This window comes from Schistocerca americana, chromosome 7 (genome assembly GCF_021461395.2).
Source record: "Schistocerca americana isolate TAMUIC-IGC-003095 chromosome 7, iqSchAmer2.1, whole genome shotgun sequence".
NCBI lineage: Eukaryota > Metazoa > Arthropoda > Insecta > Orthoptera > Acrididae > Schistocerca > Schistocerca americana.
Genome location: NC_060125.1, coordinates 216,067,843 through 216,089,015, shown reverse-complemented (window position 1 = coordinate 216,089,015; position 21,173 = coordinate 216,067,843). Strand labels below are relative to the sequence as shown.

Genomic DNA, 21,173 nt, shown 5'->3' with positions numbered 1-21,173 from the left:
AAGATTCGTTTCATAATGGTGGAAAAGAAAGGCTGAATTCCCTTCCTTGATTTGTTGGTTAGGAGGAAAGTTGATGGTATGTTGGGACATGCTGTTTATAGGAAGCCTAATCTCACTGACTTCTATCTACTGGCTGATAGCTGTCTGCATGTGGCTCAGTGTGAAGGGGTACTTCGTACCCTGGTTCACAGGGCTTATGTCATTTGAGACACTGAGGGTTTGTCAGCTGGTTTAACCCATCTTGATGTCACCTTTCATCAGAATGGATGAAGTGATTGACAGACCAGACCTGTGTTGCAATGTCGACCAACCACGCACCTGATTAGTGATGAAACCACCGAGTTGGCGCCAAGATCTAAGGCCTTTGTGCTTTGGAGCATCTCCAACAAAATTGCTCTGATTTAGCGGAAAACGATAAGAAATATGTTTACCGAGTTCCATCTAAGATTAGGGTCCTTTTAGGTTCTGTTAAGGATGATCTTGGTTTGCGTAAATGTCGACAGCCTTGCCGCAGGGGTAACACTGGTTCCCATCATATCACCGAAGTTAAGCTCTGTTGGGTTTGGCTAGCACTTGGATGGATCACTGTCTAAGTCTGCCAAGTGGCGCTGAGAAGTGGGACACACTCAGCCCTTGTGAGGCCAATTTAGGAGCTACTTGATTGAGAAGTAATGGCACTGATCATGAAAACTGGCAATGGCCAGGGGAGAGATTAGCTGACTACATGCCCCTCTGTATCCACATCCAGTGACTCCTAACGGTTGTGGATGACACTGCGACCAGTCATTGGGCCTTCAAGGTACGTTTGGATGTTGTTTGTTTGGTTTGTATAAGGCAAATGCCTATTGTATTCCTTGCAGTTATGGTATGTGATATAATAGTTGGACTGTCAGGATGTGGAGGGCCGGTGTACTGAGCATAACAATCACAAATGCTTGTGACATCCAAGCAGAGATGCTATTGCAGAACACGGTCATGACACCGATCATCCTATGGAATATAAAAATATTGAGTTTCTGGCAGGCACCACCAGCTATAGAGATAGTGTTACTAAAGGAACAGTTGAGATTAGATTAGCGAGTAACCATGCAAATAAGGATGGAAGTTTTTGCTTAAATTCTGTGTGGAATCCTGCTGCCTGCCTTGTCAAATAAATATAGGGACAGAGTTTATGCCAAATTACCTATTGTTTAATAATTTCCACTATCGCTAATTTCTGGCATCATTCATATTTGCCTGTGTAGTGGTGCTAGTGGTTGCAGTGGTTTTGTGTGTGTGTGTGTGTGTGTGTGTGTGTGTGTGTGTGTGTGTGTGTGTGTGTGTGTGTGTGTGTGTGTGTGTGTTATCTTTCCGGAACTGCTCTGGAAACTGAGATTTTAAATTCCCTTGCACAGCTCTTATTTTCTGCACTTTTGCCATGAAAATGACAGGGATGCATCTGTAGAAATATCAATGGTTCTCGATTATGTCAACTGGCTGCATTCTCATAAGTTATCCAAACATTGTACATCCTGGGGGAAATTCAGGTCTCACATGATTTTTAGTAGTTAACTGAATTTATTTCTAGTTATGAAACTACACTTCAGTGGTAAGCTATTTATTAAGTGATGTAACATGGTTACCAGTCCTAAAGTGGACAATAGTTTTAATACTGATTATGTTAGGCTGAATTTGAACTTAAGTAATAATTAATTATATATACATGCGCTATGAAGGTCATTACACACATAGGACTTTGATTGAATATGCATGCTATCACAGAATTTAGATGTTCAGTTATTATTACATTCAAAAGGTTAGAATTAATTAAAAACAAAAGATAATTAACTTATCATCTCTCATGAAACAGTAATGACTAAGCAGTGTGACCTTAAAATAATGTTCAATGACCCTTAGCTTAACTAATCAGAATTTACTTCTGGAGAGTCAAAACACTCTGGCTATAGTTCTCCTGTACCAGAAATTATTGGAAAAAATATGGAACGGGACAAAAAGTTCCCACAAATATTCATAAAATCACAAAAATTGTGTAAATGAAATCACCTTAATTAATCACACTTAGATCCACCACAGGTTGGAACTCATGTAAGCATATTCATAATATTACAAAAAATTCTATAAATGAAATCAACTTAATCAATTAAAGCACTTATATCCAATACAGGTTGGTACTCATTAAGTAATTATCCCATGACATAATAATCAAATACTGATAACAAGGGTGACTGTTAGTGTATCTCAACAATACACAATACATTCTATGCAAGGAATTGAAAAAACACTCAGCCTATAATAGCTACAAAATATTTTCTGATATGTCCATTACCTATTCATCAATTGTGCAAAACATTGGAAAATAAGTAAACATTCAATATAATTAATAATACTAAACACCAGGCCTTCAATAGCTCCATAAAACTTTTACTGTTATGAATATTCTCTAGTCACCAATCAGAAACTCTGATAAAGAAATGACTTATTTGAAACAGATCCTACTTGACACTATTTACTCAGAATGGGACTCTCAAAAATTAATCTTTGGTTAACTCCAAATCTCAAATCAAACTAGAACAAAATTATATAGTAGCACATTAGGTAGGTCGCAAATTTCATAGAGGAGCAACTTTGTATTTTGACACATTGAATTTTACCTAATTTGTTCTTCACCAACTAGCAATCAAGTTATGTATGTCTAACTATATATATGATGGTAGTATCTGTTCCCGAAAGAACAGTTACCGTGGATGACCATGCAGCTTTGCTAGGAATGAAATGATAATTAAATAGACACCCTAGCTGCAAGCAGGCGTTGATACACTTCATTGGGGACATGTTGAAAATGTGTGCCCCGACTGGGACTCGAACCCGGGATCTCCTGCTTACATGGCAGACGCTCTATCCATCTGAGCCACCGCGGGCACAGAGGATAGTGCGTCTGCAGGGACTTACCCTTGCACGCTCCCCGTGAGATCCACATTCCCAACATGTCCACAACACTACATTCGTAGTGCGCCTAATAGATGTTTGCCCATGCATGTCTCATGAAACCAATGTAATGACCTACCTTTATCTAGTTAACTCACAGAGTGGGACTCTTTTGAAACGTTATGATCAGATAACACTTGACTACGTTATTCCAGAATGGGACTCTCAATAATTAATCTTTGATTAACTCTAAATGTCAAATCAAACTAGAACAAAATTATATAGTAGCACATTAGGTAGGTCGCAAATTTCATAGAAGAGCAACTTTGTATTTTGACACATTAAATTTTATCTAATTTGTTCTTCACCAATTAGCAATCAAGTTATGTATGTCTCATGAAACCAATGTAATGACCTACCTTTATCTAGTTAACTCACAGAGTGGGACTCTTTTTAAACGTTATGATCAGATAACACTTGACTACGTTATGTCCAGAATGGGACTCTCAATAATTAATCTTTGATTAACTCTAAATCTCAAATCAAACTAGAACAAAATTATATAGCAGCACATTATGTAGGTCGCAAATTTCATAGAAGAGCAACTTTGTATTTTGACACATTTAATTTTATCTAATTTGTTCTTCACCAACTAGCAATCAAGTTATGTATGTCTCATGAAACCAATGTAATGACCTACCTTTGTCTAGTTAACTCACAGAGTGGGACTCTTTTTAAACGTTATAATCAGATAACACTTGACTACGTTATATCCACTATTTTCAGACTCAGGGCCTCTTGTTAATCCACAAATGTAGGTCTGGTCAGACAGGAATGAGGGAAACACCGTCGATCTACTTTCTGATTGAGATATTAGACAACAGTTTGCCTTGAGCCAGCAAACTTTTAATCATCTCACTGCCCCATTTTCAGGCTGATCAATGACAGAAAACAATTCACCTAGGAAAGGAAATAAATAAAATTACTAACCTAAGACAAACAACATTTCATATCCTCCACATATTTAACTAAGTCATAAAGATAACATTCCATCAGAATTTCTAAAATCATTGGGGGAAGTGGGAACAAAACGACTATTCACGTTGGTGTGTAGAATATATGAGTCTGGCGATATACCATCTGATTTTCGGAAAAGCATCATCCACACAATTCCGAAGACGGCAAGAGCTGACAAGTGCGAGAATTATCCCACTATCAGCTTAACAGCTCATGCATCGAAGCTGCTTACAAGAATAATATACAGAAGAATGGAAAAGAAAATTGAGAATGCGCTAGGTGACGATCAGTTTGGCTTTAGGAAAAGTAAAGGGATCAGAGAGGCAATTCTGACGTTACAGCTAATAATGGAAGCGAGGCTAAAGAAAAATCAGGACACTTTCATAGGATTTGTCGACCTGGAAAAAGCGTTCGACAATATAAAATGGTGCAAGCTGTTCGAGATTCTGAAAAAAGTAGGGGTAAACTATGGGGAGAGACGGGTCATATACAATATGTACAACAACCAAGAGGGAATAATAAGAGTGGATGGTCAAGAACGAAGTGCTCGCATTAAGAAGGGTGTAAGACAAGCCTGTAGCCTTTCGCCCATACTCTTCAATCTGTACATCGAGGGAGCAATGATGGAAATAAAAGGAAGGTTCAGGAGTGGAATTAAAATACAAGGTGAAAGGATATCAATGATACGATTCGCTGATGACATTGCTATCCTGAGTGAAAGTGAAGAAGAATTAAATGATCTGCTGAATGGAATGAACAGTCTAATGAGTACACAGTATGGTTTGAGAGTAAATAGGAGAAAGATGAAGGTAATGAGAAGTAGTAGAAATGAGAACAGCGAGAAACATAACATCAGGATTGATGGTCACAAAGTCAATGAAGTTAAGGAATTCTGCTACGTAGGCAGCAAAATAACCAATGATGGACGGAGCAAGGAGGACATCAAAAGCAGATTCGCTATGGCAAAAAAGGCATTTCTGGCCAAGAGAAGTCAACTAATATCAAATACTGGCCTTAATTTGAGGAAGAAATTTCTGAGGATGTACGTCTGGAGTCCAGAATTGTATGGTAGTGAAACATGGACTGTGGGAAAATCGGAAGAGAAGAGAATCGAAGCATTTGAGATGTGGTGCTATAGATGAATGTTGAAAATTAGGTGGACTGATAAGGTAAGGAATGAGGAAGTTCTACGCAGAATCGGAGAGCAAAGGAATATGTGGAAAACACTAATAAGGAGAAGGGACAGGATGATAGGACATCTGCTAAGACATGAGGGAATGACTTCCATGATACTAGAGGGAGCTGTAGAGGGCAAAAACTGTAGAGGAAGACAGAGATTGGAATACGTCAAGCAAATAATAGAGGACGTAGGTTGCAAGTGCTACTCTGAGATGAAGAGGTTAGCACAGGAAAGGAATTCGTGGCGGGCCGCATCAAACCAGTTGGTAGACTGATGACCAAAAAAAAAAACAGGACATTAATATTAGAATATCTAGACGAAAGTCCCCAAGAACATTTTCAAAGGACCAGCCCTCACACTAGTTCAGTTATTGTTTGGCATGTCATACGTTTGAGTAGTCTCATGGCACTATGAAGTCACACACACACACCATCTAGGGTAATCGTCGGGGAGGGATTTCTTCAAAAGGAACTTGGAGGTAGCCTATTGCACTCTGTCGACTGTCTAGCTCATGCTGTCTCCTTTAATTTATTGTTCCATAGACAATTACTTTCTGCAAAACTATGGTAGCAAACTAGTTGTCCATTTGCAGTCAACACACTACCATAAACCAGTTGCCCTTTTGTATTAGCTTTAGAGCAACTCAACGAGTGGAATGGGCTGGACTAATGGTACATCAGCTCCAGTGATCCAAATAAAACCGTAAGTTGAACAACTGCACTGCACGTACGCATCCTTAAGTTGTCGACCTATTTTACTGTCCTCTGTCTACTTCTGAATTCTTTAAACAGGAATTTGCCTTGGCTCACGGGCATAAGTTCTGTGATGAACAGTTTTTTTTGTCTGGCACAGCTGTCTGTGCCTACCCTTCACTGTCATGGATTATCAAAACGTAAGTTCATCATGAATACACACACATTTTACTCAAATATCGGTTTATTTAACTGTCCCCTCTTTCTAAATTCAAAGTCCACTGTCTTTGCCTTGAAAGTTCTACAGCACGTTCTCCCTATACTCCATGTTCATGCATCCAACAAGGGTTACTAATGAGGCTAGCAGCCCTTAGTAGTTTGTACTTTATCCCTTGACTTTAGCAAAAGTGGAAGTGTTAACCGTCACCAACTAACATTTTCAGTAGTGCTAATAGCCACTGCCAATGTTGCCGCCTCCTGTATCCTGGTGGAGTGACATTGGTATCTTCATCCGACAAGATGTCTCGTAGTAATAACAACAAGGGCCTCCTTTGTAGTGGAAAGAGTTTAGTCACTCTCACCGGCCGTGACCTTGCCATAGGTAGCTGCACTGCATGCCGTAACTTGGGGCCGTGCATCAGCACGAGACACCTAGGCCATTGTCGCCCTTCAGCCGCCGCCACTGTCGCTTGGAGGGAGGGGGAGGGTAGCACCAGACCCAGTATGCAGCTCACATCCACGGGATCAGCTGTTTGACAAGGATGGGTCGTCCCATGTCCTTACCATCCAGAGCTGACCAGTTGCCCTTTGCTGCTTGCCGTCACCTTGCAACATCTAAATGAAACAGTTGTTACTTCCTTAAACTTTGGTGGTCGTCAGTTACTCTTAGGAGTCCTCAATTACTCTTGTTTGTACCAAGTACGATTTTCACTTAACCTGCTGTATGTCGAAATTTAATTATCTATGAATTTCGCTAGAACTTTACAATTAATGATGAATGGTTATTAACAAAAACTGAACAATCCTAAATTGCTACGTATTGTACATTCAAGTACAAACATAGGCCTCTAAAATGTCTACTCTCATCTGTTAGGCACTTTACACTTAAAACAAGGTCTTTTGATTTCTGAATATTGAGAGAATAAAGAAAATAGTCTCTAGAAGTCTTTACAATATTTGGTGACGTCCTACAATAACTATCCTATTTCTTATTTTAAAAGGTATTCGATTGCCCATAAATGAACAAATTGTGGAATCAATTAGGATAGATATCTTGGGTTGTGAGAATTGGTATGCAGTTCACTACACGACCACCACTATCTACATCTCCATGTCCAACTTTCTGCATGCTTGCTATCTCATATTGTCTGGGTCTAATTTACATACTTATCATTATCCAAAACATTTACAAATCACAATATGGTCTTATTATCACCCTTTCCTGTTATTTACTTCCAAAACAGGTTAAATGTCTCATTACTGGACTTATACCACACACGACAATCAAAACAGGTGACGTATCTGCTCATCTATGAGGGTGTGACCAGGAAACACACCATCAAATGACAAGTAGACAATTACACAGTGCAAGGAAAAATATATAAAACCAAAACTAATTGGAACGATACCACCTGGAGTTCTTAATACTTGAATCACCCTCTTACATAATCCAAATTGGACATTTTTTTCTTTGTTGTCTCTAGTTTAGTTCGTTAAGGAAACCACTATGGCGTTGCTCACTTAAAATCTCATAGAAACATGATACTTCCACTTTAGTTATTAGACCAGTTCTTGTTATTCTCGTCCTCTTTAGTGTCTTTTATTCCCTGTGAACAAAAAAAAATCAAGCACAGATACCGCACATCACATACATCTAGTATAAAACAAGGGGTCCAATTTACATCGTCTTATTCTACAAGTATCATCTTTCATTAAATAAATGTTATTCATGACTATAACCAGTACCCCCTTCTGTTACCTCCATGGGCTTCCTCTTTAGTTAGTTCTGCTTTCATTCCTGTGGATGGTTTACCTTCAGGATCCGTAAATTGCCTCCGTTTAATTTTCCTCGCTATGGTCTGTCATGTACTCTATAAAGAGTTCAGCTCTCCCTTGGGGTCTCTCAAAGTCACCGCTGCCTAAGTCAGTAGCACTTTGTAGCACTGTGTCTGCACACCACTATAACACAAATACAACAACTCGCAAAATTCGGTGCCTTTAGCAACCGACAACTGGTCCCGTCGCTCCTTCGGCGCGAACCATTACTACACATAAGCGCATCTACGGCGCGTTTCCCCATCATTGTACATTCCGAAAGGTTTACCTTTCCTAGAGTAATTTCTTCTTGTTTCCCTTGCAAGTGATCATCGCTCCTCCAAAGCAAATCACGACCATAACGTACGAATATCTTCCTTCGACACTTGTTTTTACAATTCATACCTAATAGATGACCAGGCAAAGACAGTAAAGAGTACCAAATCTCTTACACATTATGTTGTATACTACTATTTTTTGTACAAAGCTAATCAATTCCCCTGTTTACAAAAGATGACACTTTCGCATCTAATTCTTACTTCATCCATTTCTTGGTATCAGTTACGTGATGTAAACCCCTAGATCTACGAGACCTGATTGCTTCTGTTTCAAATGCGTTCTGATAAGCGACATGCCTAAGCCGAAAGGGTCCAGAATAGACATCGAAAAATGTGCTGCTAATGAACTGGTGTCTTTTGGACAAACTATGAGTTTTAACGAGAACTTTGTCTCCTACTTCAAAGGTTCGTTGTCTTTTACGTCTCCTACTTGGCGCTTTCTATTTGAAATTACATATGGGCCCAGCCAAATCTGGAAAAACGGTTTGGTACCTTCCATGAATCCCACTTAGTTGTTCCCCTATCTTTGTCGATCGCAAATGCCGCGTTTTCTCGCGTATTACCTCCTCTACTGTTTTCTCGCTATCCCGATCTCTTTCCTCTGTACCTAGCACGCATAAGCACACTTCGGCATCATCATACTCGCAGATCACGCGTACACCAAGGGAAGCACATCCCACTCCTTCTTCTTCGTGTCCCTCATCGAAAACAACACTTATTCTTGTTTAGTGATCGCGCAACTGGACGCACATACCATCAAAATCTAGAACGGCCTTATAATGTCTTAGAAAGTCCAGGCCAAGCACTGCCTCAACCGCTAGTGATGGCACTATCAGGAACACAGCAGTAAGGTTACGCGACTGATAACTAAAATTAATGTACACCTGCTGCTTCATCTCTACGCTTTTATTCACTATGGCACCACGCACTCTTGTTTTCTGTAACGGAAACGCCGGCCACTTACTCTTCACACTGCACCATGCAAACACATCTTCCCTAATCACCGATGCTTCGCTTCCTGAGTCAAGTAGAAAGGGAATTGTAATTTCGTTAATTGTTATGCTGACTGTGGGGCATTTGACTGAGTTTACTACTGCTGTTTTCTCTAGTAACACGTCCCGGATGTCTTCGTGTTCTAGGCACATTGCGTTGACATCGTAAGTTCGATTATTCTGCATCGCAGATGTACTCGCTCCTGTCACTGCTATTCACGCGTCCCTTCTTTCCTTAACATTGTTGCCTCGGGAATTATCGTGTGGCTCCACTGACCTTCCGTCCGTTGTGTGCAACACATTGCCATTATCGTGCCGGGGCTGATTTTCCCTAAAGAGTCTCCAACCTCTATCAATGCACCGTGGGCTCCAAGGTCCAGGCCCACGCCTGTCATTACCACGAACACGATTGTTATTGCGACCAAACTATGTTCTCCAATTCTGGATGCGCCTTTGCCCGTTATTCCCCTCATGATTACCTTCGAACGTAACTGCGTTTTGCTGCTCAATTACATTTCTTTCAGTGCCTAATTCTTGCAGCAGATTCTGAAAACCACTAACGTCAACCATACCTCTTCCCGCAATTGTAATATCTTTGCACAATTTATTCGGAAGTTTAGTCAGATAAATTCCGTTAAGTTCCTTGGGATCACGTGGTGCATCGAGAAACTGATTACTTTTCACAAGTTCTTTGTAAAATTCCACGGGGTGCGTGTGTTTACTTTCAGCATAGTTTTCTTGCATTAAGATGAATAACTTTACCCATTCTTGCATGCTCCGTGGCCAGAACTCGTCGAGGAAAGCCTTTTTGAATTCCTCGTGCATTCGACAGTCTTGAAGCATTTTTTGCATTTGGGTTGCCGCTTCACCCCTCAGGTGACTGCACGCAAATTTTATTCTGAGCACATCTCCCCATGAGCGAGGTAACGAGTGCTAAAACTGGTTTAACCACATCGAGGGCGCTATGTCGTGATTTGGGTCTGGAAAAAGAGAGTAAGATTGTACAGAGACGAAGTGTCTCATGCATTCTTCCTCGTCAATATCGTAATTCGTACTACGGTTCACCGTGAGTACAGGTGGCGCCGAATTTCCTCTCAGATTACAGAGTCTCTCTTCGAAGCCACGGCATACCTCGTCCTCTCCACGCCTGCGCTTACCGCTGGTGCTTTCCGCTCCTCTAGCCGTGTTACTAATAGTAGCACTGCCCTCTGCATTTTCGTTTTCCCGCAGCTTGTTATGCAAGTCAGCTAACAGGTCCCGACTGCGTTTGTTCATGTCTGCCTGCACGTTTCTAAATTGCAGCAGTGACTGCACTTCTTCGAATTCCGCAATTGCGACTGGTTGTGTCCTGTCCGAGTCTGCCTCATTCGTTAGCGTGATCTTTTCTACGGCACTCGTTACGGCGCCCACCTGATTGATTACTTTCTCAATCTCATCTTCTTGCGCCGCAATCTTCGCACCCTGAGCCGCCACTTGTTCGCTGACACTAGCAACAGTCTCTCCTTGTTCCTTGTAGACGTCTACTAGGACTTCCTTATTTGCGACTCTGAAGGAATGATGATTTCTCGCGAGGACAGTTCGTTTTCTAAAACTATTACACGATTTTCAAGCCTGCCGGTAGCAACACTGACTTCGGTTTGCACAGACTTTATCTCCTTCAACATGGAGTCAGCTAGTGCCTGATTTCCAGCAGCTGCTGTTTCCATTCTGGTTTCTAACGCATCTAGGCGTTCCTTGTGGTTCCCTAGCTTGCATTCTTGTTCGTCAAATCGACTGTTCATTGCACCTACTTGCTCTGCCAATTTCCGTGTGAGGTCATTTCGCAAAAATCTCAAGTTATCACTTAATGTTTTATTTGACTCATTCAATTTATTATTTAATGCTTTCTCTGAATCGTTCAATTTATTACTTAATGCTTTCGCTGAATTGTTCAATTTCTCACTTAATACTTCACTTAATGCTTTGTTTGACTTCTTCAATTTATCACTTAATGCTTCATTGGAGTCATGAATCAAGAAGGTCAAGTTATTATTAGCCCTTTTCTGCTCATCAGCTTGCTGTTTCATGAACTGAAGAGTGCTTGCTAGAAGCAGGTTCTCTATGTTCATGCTTCCCGCGCTTGCCAACACTGTTGGAAGTGGTTCTTCCACAGCTTCGTTCCTCGCCCCCTTGTCAATGGTGGCAGTCTCCAAGATCGCCCCCACGCTCCCTACCTTGGGTTCCGTTAGTGTCGCGCCGGGCCTACCTGTTTGTTTGCCACGCTTTTGGACTCTGCTGCAACCAGCAATGCCGGCGCGCTCTCCCACTATAGTTTCCGACACAAAGAATGTACATATCCACTACACTTCTAGCGCGCGCCCTGGTAATAATCTGACTCATTACCTATATGTACCGCTATAGCCACTGTTTCCTACCCCTTACCCAGTATGCAAGCACAGAACACAAATGAAAAATTGTAATTATCTATGCTCAAATTCCAAAAAATACCATCAATTTCACAATGGAACACAACACAAACAAAACAACAGAATACAACACAAATGACGACAACACTGTAGTCAACACAATCAGAATTGTGCTAAGCTGTACAAGGAAAAAATAATAATTAGTACACAAAAATTTTGATATAATTAGTACTTCCTAATTACTAATCAGAAGGACCTGCGACTTTAAATTCTGGTCAGGGACGCCACGTGTAGCATAACCTTCCAGTACTGGTCGTGGTAAAACTCTACCTAAGTACGAAGATTACCGTCGCTTTGTCATGTCCTACTGCTCCTGCAAGTTACCGTCTGTAGTAAATGGTTTCTTAAATTCGTGTGGTCCACGGAATTACTGGCCCCTGCGAGTTTTTGCCAGGTATTAATAATTTCTAGAGGAAGGTTTAACACCAACCAGTAAAAATTTGCACACAACAGATAATGCAATTTTTTTTAACCACTACTGGAGGCACTTATACAGGGCTTAATAGGCATTACATAGCTTTTATTTGCTTTCATGACCCAGAATTCGACCGTGGTACTGACTTTCACCTATCCTTTATGATGGAGGGAGCAAATAATCAGTCGAGCGTAGAGATGAATTGATATTTATTCAGTACCGATGGTATTTCTGCAACTAGTCACGTTTTTCTTGTAACATACATACTCACAACCAGTCTCTCTAGTTAACAAGGTTCAGTTTTGCCACAGGATTATGGAATGGGACAGGGGAGCGCAGACCTGTTTTCAATGTAATTTCATACACACACACACAATTATACCTAAACCTATGCTTATTACATTCAATTACTATAGGTGACTCAGAACAAGTTCAGCAAAGACACTACAAGCAAAGCTAGGTCAGGGTGGAAGAGTATTTAACAAATCCTTATCAAATCAATGGGCACTAAAATCTGATATTTTTCCTAGTGGTACGAGTTTAAACCATGTATTTTACTTATCGCACAACATCGCCATCAAATCAAATAGTTATGGGGGAGCACAAGAAACATCATCACTTCAATGCTATTCAACACATGTGGCCCAAGTTTCGGTAGCCAACAGAAATGTAGAAAATTATGGACACACAAGATTATTCCTTCCCTATTTCACACTTGCTGACTATTGTATCATTATTCATCATGTACAATACATTTTCAGAGCGAAACTCCAATTTATCAATATTGGGGTTGCTCCAACCGATCACGTGGCGCGAAAGCAAGTTCACAAAGAAAACATATGGAAAATAAATAAAAAAAAATACCCGAAAATATTACTGTAAATGAAAGAGAAGATTAAAATACATTGAATGAGTGAATTTCCGTTAAGCACAGAGCAATAATATGACTATGAGCTTAAGGCCCATGGTGCATACGCAAAGTTCTACTGAAATTCGAATAACTTATGAAAATAAATCCCCTTATGGCGTTTAGTGGTAATCTCGCACCTGATTTCAACATCTGGACTTCATTACTGAGCAGATTTTAGACAATCTAATACCTATGTTAACATGACCAAGACGAGAGGTGCGTCTCCATGTCTGTCCAGTGGCGCGATCCAGGAACAAGTGATCCACCAGACACCTCACCTAACCGTTCTTTGTTCAAAAGGTGGTGGAGGGGATGGTTCGCCAACCTAACGGAGGCAATACTAAGGGCCTTTGCGATCTCTCTGACCTGACTTGCCCACCATCTTTACTAAACTTGTTCACGTTTAGGGGGTTGGTATAATACTACCACAGAACGACTCTACACTTGCAAAGCTATGACCTCTGACCAGAGCTTTCTGCTACATCACATGCTATCTCATTCATTCAGTCCGAGGTCGCATACAGGAAAGGATACAAGGAAACGTGGTAACATGAAATAAAATGAATAAATAAATAAATAAACACCACTTGGTCCATTCTCTTCTGTTTGTTATACACGGAATTTACTTCTGCAGAGTCAAAACTCTGGCTATAGTTCTCCTGTACCAGAGTTTATTGGAAAAAATATGGAAAGGGACAACAAGTTCCGTTTCATCGTGTATGTTACAATTAAGGTAATATCAGGTATGAATATATCAAAAGCATTCACACATTACCCTATACTATTAGCATATTTACAAACAGAATCACACAAAATTCAGCGTCTCTAAACTGCAAAGATATAGCTGTATACAGATTAAAGTCAATGAACCAAAAATGAATTATGTATGTAGCATTTCTTTTTGATTAATATTTCAGTATATTCCACTATACAGTATATTTGAGCCCCCAGATCTCATTTAACTCTTTATCATATCGAACAAACTCACAGACTGCTCACCACCACACCATCTTGTAATAAAAATTTTTTTACATAATGTCTTTTGTCACAGGGCAAATTGTCCATTTAGTAACACATATGTATTTACCGTTGTCCACTTGTTCATCTCATTAGCAAATTCATAAAATCATGACCATGCCTGTAATTCTCAAAGAAGCACCCAAAAATCAAATACATACTCTACAGAGTATAACTACAATAATTGGTCAATCATTGTTGTAGGAAAGCCAAATTTAGAGGGACAAATAGCATTAAGAGTAAATGATGCATTGGTGACAGATGTGTATAGTGTTGCAGAGCTTTTTAACAAACATTTTATGACTGTTACTGAAAAGATGGAGTTGTCAGTTCTGTAGATACTGCTATGGAATACCTCAGACCAGACATTTCAAGTAACTTCCATAATATGAATTTGACCCTCACTACCCTAGCAGAAATAATGTCCATCATAAAATCTTTAAAATAAAAAACATCTATGGGGTATGATGAAATATCAACAAAGCTAATTAAAGAATGTGATTCTAAGTAACATATTAAGCTATCTGTGTAACAAGTTATTTATCAGTGTAATATTTCTTGAGTGGTTAGAATATGCTGAAGTGAAGCCACTGTTTAGGAAGGGAGATAACGAAATAGCATAAAATTTCTCTCCAGTTTCACTTTTGCCAGCATTCTCAAAGATTTTAGAAAAAGTAATGTACAATGGGCTTTATAACCATCTTGTCTCAAATAACATACTGTCAAAATCACAGTTCGGATTTCGAAAGGGTTCTGATATTGAGAAGGCAATCTACACTGATAGTGAAAATGTCCCTAATTCATTAGATAAAAAATTGCAGGCAACTGGCATATTTTGTGATATGTCAAAGGCATTTGACTGTGTAAATCACAATATCCTTTTAAGTAAATTAGAATATTATAGTGTAACAGGAAAGGCTGCGAAATAGTTCAAATCTTATATCTCTGACAGGAAAAAAGGGTGTTATTAGGAAAGAGACATGTATCAAGCTATCAGGCATCATCCAACTGAGAACTAATTACATGTGGGGTCCCACAAGGTTCCATTTTAGGGCCCTTGCTTTCTCTTGTGTATATCAATGACCTTTCATCAGTAACATTACCAGATGGCAAGTTCATTTTGTTTGCCGATGATACAAACATTGCAATAAATAGTAAATCAAGTGTAGTCTTAGAAAGATCAGCTAATAAAATATTTGTGGACATTAATCAGTGGTTCCTAGCCAATTCCTTGTTACTAAACTTTGAAAAAAAAACCACTACATGCAGTTCAGAACTTGTAAGGGGTGTCCTACGAGTATATGCCTAACATATGATAACAAGCAGATAGAAGAAGTGGACAGTGATAAACTCTTGGGATTACAACTTGATAATAAATTCAACTGGGAAAGGCACACCACAGAACTGCTGAAGCGTCTTAACAAATCTCTATTTGCAATGCGAATTGTGTCAGACATAAGGGATATAAAAATGAAAAAGCTGACGTACTATGCTTACTTTCATTCCATAATGTCATTTGGGATTATTTTATGGGGTAATTCATCAAGCCAAGCTAAAGTTTTCCAGGCACAAAAACGTGCTGTAAGAGTTATATGTGGTGTGAACTCAAGAACATCCTGCAGAAGCCTGTTTAGGGAACTAGGGATACTAACTACTGCTTCCCAATATATTTATTCTTTAATGAAATTTGTCATTAAAAATATATCACTTTTTTCAAACCAACAGCTCAATTCATGGAATCAGCACTGGAAATAAGAATAATCTTCACAAGGATTTAAAGTCACTTAGTCTTGTACAAAAAGGTGTGCATTATTCAGGAACACACATTTTCAATAACTTGCCAGCAGCCATAAAAACCTTAACAACCAATGAAATTCAGTTTAAGAGAAGCCTAAAGGATTTATTGGTGGCAAATTCCTTCTACTCCATTGATGATTTTCTCAGTAGAACCAACTGATTTGTGTGTGTATATATATATATATAAGTACAATATAACTTCTGCACCATTTCAGTGCAGTAATGTGTTAATTGTAAATAAGCATTGTAGTAGTTGTATTACACATTTATTACCTTATAAATAAACAAATAAAATTTTATTTTAAATTCAGTGTATTAGTATTTGTAAAATGACTCTTTCATGCAGTGTTCATAAAAGAATAACGATCATTCCACTTGGGACCTGAGGAATGGTACATTAGCTTATTTGTTTGTGTTGTAAATATTTGTCATGTTATTGTTGTTTTTCTGACGTGTTCTACATCCTGGAGGACCTCCTCACTACAGATCAATTGGAATGAATGTAAATATAATCTAATCTAATCTAAAGTATACAGTTTACATTTTCAAATTATTCCTCAAATAATGTCACTCAATAGTCATGTTATATACAGAAAACTTATACTACAGAGAATGGATAGTATTTTCAGTAAGAGATAACTTTATTACAGGTTTATAGATGAGTAAAATGCGTAGCATCCGAAAACGTAAAGAAGAAAAATAGAATGCTACGTAGCTCAGAGACCTAGTGCTCGCCATGCACTTGATACAAAGATGTGTCCTCCTGAGGGCTTTTACATCATCTTATTTTTCCTGGTGTTTGACACTTACTCCATATGGTTTGATAAGAAATGGTTCATGAGGTTTTAAATTAAGTCTACATTCATAGTTTTTCACTTTTTCAGGTTTCTCACTAAACACATCTTCGTAGTCCCACGACAAACTACCTAATTGATCTATCTGTTCTTTATCTAGACTTACAGCCTCTTTTAGTTTGGTGGCCACTAATTCAGCATACTTGTATTCACTGCATTCTGCTTCATTGTCTTCCTCATTAACGTCAGTCTTTTCATTTTCATAAATCACTCTAATAATTTGGAAATTGTTCTCTAGGCAATTTTGGATGATTAGTTCAGTCACATGTGTTACATCTATCTTTGGGTTGGTAAGCCTTAGCTTTTTGTTATTTCAGTCAAAATCTGCAGCACTCCTTGTATCCAATTCATTCGGAACAAAATATTTTCATTGAAGTCAGGTACTACAAAACATCTATGGTTATATTGTACATTATTAATGGTGAAAGAAATTAGGGCTTACCTGTTTACACCTTTGCTGTGCCTACCAGTTGCTTCCTTAATTTTGATTGCAAAAACAGGATATTCTTGAAAGTCACCACAATGTATTATCTGGTCTCTAAAGTTTTCAGAAATGGCACAGACAGGACTACCCGTGTCTAATAGGCAGATTCCTTGATAATTTGCTACTTTTATATGTATATATGGGCAACCCAAAACTTTTCCCTTCTTTGCTTTCCTCATCATCATACAACAAGTCATCCTCAATCTCTCTAAAGTCCAAGTCGTTTATACCATTTTTTCTGCACAATTTCTCTTATTTGTCTGAATTTTACTTAGAGCTACATCAGATGATTGCTAGATGTCACGTCCCTCTTCTACACACTGTCTACATTTCTCGGAACTGATCTCATTTTAAGCCTGCTGATTGGCTCTACCTTCCCAGTTGTAATGCAATTCTTCACAAATAATCTTGATGACCCTTTTTTCTCTGTCACTGTCGCTATAACCCTTGTAAGTATCCTATAAATTTTCTAGCATCACATCTAAGTCATAATGTCTGTCCACATGTTCCTTATCTGTTGATACCTTCCCAGTTCCCATTGGTACATTCTGGTTCTCATATTCTTGACAAATACTACTGACATCACCTTCCCCACCATTAATTAAATCTTCTTTAACCTTCATATGCACCATGCCATCTAATTCTTCCTCCCATTCATCATTACCAATGTCACGTTCACTATCGACATCGTCACACATATCATTTCCAATACTAGGCACTTCTACAACAGCTTTGCAATTATCATCAGAATTGTAGAGAAGTACACCAATGCAAGTATCATCACTTAAGCGTCCGCCCCAGTAGCTGAGTGGTCAGCGCGACAGAATGTCAATCCTAAGGGCCCAGGTTCGATTCCCGGCTGGATTGGAGGTTTTCTCCTCTCAGGGACTGGGTGTTGCGTTGTCCTAATCGTCATCATTTCATCCACAGCGACGTGTGAGTCGCCGAAGGGGCGTCAAATCGAAAGATTTGCACCCGGCGAATGGTCTACCTGACAGGAGGCCCTAGTAACACAACATTTACATTTATCACTTGAGTGCTTAACAATGAAAGATTCTTCCTCCATTTACTTAATCCAATCTCATCGAGATTACCACCAGAACCAACATTTTTTTCGCAAACTTCTTCGCCACACTGATTATATAGACTTGAAATAGTTTCCTCCTCTGAAAGAATTTCTTCAACATTCTTACAGATGCTATTACCTCTATCGTCAACACTTTAATTTATACTTTTCCAGAATTTACTGTCAAACTGTAATTTGCTAATCTAATGTGCTCTTTTTACATTAGTTCTGTCATTTCCACTCCAATGTCTTCGGATATTTTGTCTTCTATAATTATTTTCGATGTCTCTAGGCCGGATGGTGTTTACCCTGGTTTCGGTACTTATTTCTCGCCCAAAACTGACGCTCCCAATAAGGCATCCGTCAGTTTAAATTGCCTGGTCTTTATTGGTGATTATCCAATTGTCTGTTATTATTCTCCCAAGGTCTCTCCCTCTTGTCATATCCTCTGTTTCCATTCCCATTTCTATATTGATCCATCTATTATCACTTCTGTTGTAACTACTATTATTATTATTATTCTGATTTTCATTGTCCCTCCTGCCTTGATTCCTGCTCTGTGCATCCATAACACAAAATTCTACCCCCAAGATGGTTGATTGCCAAATCTGCCATTACTTAACTCTCATTTCTCTCTAAGGCTCTATCCAGCTTATCTACATACCCCAAGAACCGATCTACAGAGCTGTCTGGTCCATAAATCAACTTCCACTCTACTCTTTTCGGTAATCTCCTTTTTAAGGCATCTATTTGTATTAGTTCATAAAAAAGTTTGAATGTACTAATTTCCTCTATTGGTTTCCACAAAAACACTTCGAGCTACCGTCATCTTCGCTATACATTCGACCATTCAAAAACTCACTTTTAATCCTAGCTTGCTCAAATTCAGACCAAAACTTATTTAAGAACTTTCTTTCAAATTCATCATATGACATGGTACAATTAACATTCTGATTGGCCCATGAGATTGCTTCTCCATCCAAAAATCTCTCAACAAATTTAATTTTAACAATATCTGTCATATCATTATTATAATTATCCTGAAAATGCTGTAAAAAATCAACAGGATGCAATTTACCATCTCCTGGAAAACATTTTAAATGTATCCCACCCCTACACAATTAGTATTGCTAACAAAATTTCTTTTGAGCTAAACCCTCTTTTAGTTCTGCAACTTTCCTACTTAAATCTACAACATTAATTTAACACAAATCTATTTTTTCATCACATTTGAGTTCTACACTACTTATTTGATTAGTAATGTCTGTAAGTTTTGACTCAGATTTCCTTTTGTGAGATTCTACTTTTTCTTCTAAAATTCTCCTAGTCTGGACAACCTCTACTTTAAGTTTAGAGTTTTCCACTTCTACATATTTATCTAGTTTCTCGAATCTCTCCTCGTTTTTTGACAACTGTTGTGTGAAATTAGTTTCTAATATTTCTAACCTTCCTTCTACTGCTCCTACATGAGTATTGAGATCAACCTGCCATGTTTCAACAGTAATTTTTGGTGCTGCGAAACCCTCCTAGATTTCCCTTATCTGATCAGTATTTTCACTTAATTGCTGACTCAAATGTTGGCTTTGCTGACCAATATCCTGCCTCATCTGTCCCATCTGTTCTTTTACTTCTTTCATATGCTGCATTAATAACATTAACAAATCATCTCCGCTTACTCATCCCTGTGCAATTGGAGTATTTATGGCGACATTTTCACTGGAACCCTCTCCACGAAAGCTTCGATCTACAGTTTGATTACTACTGGGCGACAGTTCACTGATACTTGCTCCTAGGTCCAAAGTGTTTTCAATTGGTTCCTCACTCATTTTTACCTTGTCATTATCGGTCATGGTAAATTACAAAATATACAAACTTCCCACACAAATGTTCATCACTGTGACAAAACTATTTAATTAAAAAGATAAACTGTTACTCATCTGATGGTTGACAGTGCTGTCCAAGAATTTGGTCTTTTTTATCCACAACAACTCTTTCTGTGCAGCAACAGCCATTCATTCTGTGCATCCATAACACAAAATTTTTCAAGACAATTTATGCTTGGCATTGGTCTTTCATTCATCTGAAACAGCCACTTATTAAACATATTTCCACATTTCAAACATCGATCCCAGCTCAGGTTCACCAAATGTAAGGATTCATGTTTAATGTTACTTAAGTTTCTTCTGCCAGGTCCATCAATGAATGAATCGGAAATTTTCATGCTTCACAGACTTTATTCGCATTAATTGACATCCAAACTGACACACACCATGTAAACAAAACTTGGACAGACTTCATTGATCTCTTAGACTTCCAAAAGTAACTTTAATACTGACTGACAAAACAACAACTCATCAACTAACTTACAGCCTTGCTGCAGCGATTTATATAGAATATAAACAATAGGTTCCAAAATAAAATATTATTAATTTTGTACAATTTTGATGTTACAATTAAAATTTAGAAAATGTAAAGAAACTGATATAACAGCTGAATAAGGTATAAAATAGAATATTGAATGACAATCTTTTACAGTAATATCTTTAGTTTTGCATAAGAAACTCATTCTGAACTTTAATTGCAGTAATGTCTCTCGTATTATTTTAGTTATATAATAAATTATCGTTTGAATTTGGTTACTAACATGCAATGGTAGTACAGAGCTCATGCTTTATCCAATTAAATACATAGAATGTACAAATAAACCCTCAAACTCTGGAATTTGGAAAACTGTGAGATGTAAACAATTGGAGATTTAATTAGAAATCTAATTACAAAAAATATTAATTAGAGAGGAAGACATAAAAATAAATAACAAATGATAGTGTGGTCTACAGTTACTGGATTTTTTGATTACAATTTTGTTAATTAAAAGTATTGATTTTTCATGCTAACATCTCTGCAGTCTCTAGTTATTTATTTCTAAGGACTTATTACCTCAATTTCTTGATTAGTTATTTAAATTAGTACATGTACATAATTTTATC

At 38.3% G+C, this 21,173-nt stretch overlaps 1 non-coding gene across 1 annotated transcript; it reads right to left on the bottom strand.

Annotated features, from left to right (window-relative positions):
* Positions 1 to 2,844: 2,844 nt before the first annotated feature.
* Positions 2,845 to 2,919, bottom strand: Trnat-ugu. Its single transcript has one exon. It is a non-coding gene; the product is annotated as a tRNA-Thr (tRNA).
* Positions 2,920 to 21,173: the final 18,254 nt, after the last annotated feature.